The following is a 1,930-nucleotide window of genomic DNA, read 5'->3' as shown; positions in this document are numbered from 1 at the left end:
CCTGAACGGAATAATGCACCATACCCGTGCATCTTAAGTATCATGATGCATAATGTCGAGTGTCTTTACAAGAATGATTCCTCACATAAGAAAAGTTTTAAATAACTTGATATTAACTTAAAGATGTAATTTAGAGGGCTAGAAAGATGACTAAGCAGGTAAGGGCACTTGTGACTTTTGCATAAGACTCAAATTTGACTCCCAAAGCCCATGTCAGGTATTTCATAACTACCTGTGACTCCAGCTTCAAGGGATCCTATACCTTCTTCTGGATCCCTCAGAAACCTGTATTTACATATTCATAAACTCATACATAGAACATACATATACACATAATTAAAAATAAATCTTTTTTGAAGTTTTGTAATTATATTTATGTACAGAACACTCAGCAGTACATTTAACCCAGTTTAGTGGTGAATTCTTTGGCATTTGCCTTTTCCAGCTTGGCAGTTCAAGCCACAGATTTAGGACCCAGGATGTTGCCCCCCCCCCCCAGTGGCAGCAGATATCATCATATCTGTTGTTGTAGTTGGTCCTAATAGCTTCCACCACCTTGGCCAGAGCACCTTTGTCTCCCGAGTTAACCTGTGTGAAGGCAACAGTGGTGCACGTCTTCCTATGGACCAGCCCCCCCCCAGCCTGGCCTTTCCCTTGATGATACAGTAGGGGACCCCCATCTTCCGACACAGGGCAGGCAGAAAGACCCACAGCTCAATGGGGTCTATGTCGTGGGCAATCACCACCAGCTGAGCCTTCTTGTTCTCTGCCGAAGTGGTGACTGTGTTGATACCTGCTCGAAGGACTGGTGGTCTCTTAGTTGGGACATACCCTTTGCCAGCAGCTTTCTTCTCAGCACGGGCCAGCAGCCTTTGGTGCTTCTCCTGCTTTGTCTCTGGCCTGTACTTGTGGGCAGGCTTAAGCAACTGGGTAGCTGTTTGCCGGTCCAGGGCCTGGGTGAACTGGTTAATGGCAGGAGGAACCTTTAGCCGCTTATAGAGGATGGCCCTGTGCTGCTGCAACCTGATGTAGCGGGAAGGCGGGGGGGGGGGGGGGGGGGGGGGGGGGGAAGCATTTGATGAAGAAGCATGTGAAATCTCTCTTGGGCTGGATGTCCTGCCCAATGCCAAAGTTCTTAAGGCTCTTTTCAAACAAAGGATTCACCACCTTCTTCACCTCCTGCTTCTTCACGACGACGGGGGCCAGGGCCACCTTCTTCCCCTTGGCCTTCTTTCCCTTGGGCATCTTGCCAGGCTGGAGGAGAGAGAAAAAATAAATCTTAAAAGATGAAATTTAGCCGGGCGATGGTGGCGCACGCCTTTAATCCCAGCACTCAGGAGGCAGAGGCAGGCAGATCTCTGTGAGTTCGAGACCAGCCTGGTCTACAAGAGCTAGTTCCAGGACAGGCTCAAAAGCCACAGAGAAACCCTGTCTCGAAAAACCAAAAAAAAAAAAAAAAAAAAAAAAAAAGATGAAATTTAAAGATAATGAACATTGATGTCCTTCAAATTTATGTCATAAATGAGTAGAGTTGAATGCTGTTACTTTAATATCACATTTTTTTTATCTTTTGTAGCAAAATGGTCTCATTTACTTTCGTGGTTAAGTAGCAAACCAACTGGAGTTTGGTTACTGTTGTCCTTTTCTTTTCCTTCAAAATCCCCAGTCTGCTTTCAAATTTTCATATCTCTGAGCTTATTGCCCATTTATTCATAAAATTATTAGTAGAGATTTTACATTTTGAATAAAATTCTGTATTAATTACAGAAGTAATATAAATAAGATCTACTGCCATACTATTCTATATTATTCCTCCAGTCACATCCAGGAATTTGTCATCTGCCTGGAAAATCGACTTCTCTGTTTCCCAATATCATCATTTCGCTTAAAATGTCTTTCTTAATCAACAATCAGAAATGTGATTAGAACT

The 1,930-nt window shown here is 43.6% G+C and overlaps 1 pseudogene; it reads right to left on the bottom strand.

The window, feature by feature from the left end:
* Positions 1–400: 400 nt before the first annotated feature.
* On the bottom strand, positions 401–1,245 carry LOC121677348 (annotated as a pseudogene).
* Positions 1,246–1,930: the final 685 nt, after the last annotated feature.

This window comes from Arvicola amphibius, chromosome 10 (genome assembly GCF_903992535.2).
Source record: "Arvicola amphibius chromosome 10, mArvAmp1.2, whole genome shotgun sequence".
Classification (NCBI taxonomy): domain Eukaryota; kingdom Metazoa; phylum Chordata; class Mammalia; order Rodentia; family Cricetidae; genus Arvicola; species Arvicola amphibius.
The sequence above is the reverse complement of the archived record's forward strand: the minus strand, read 5'-3'. Positions and strand labels throughout refer to the sequence as shown.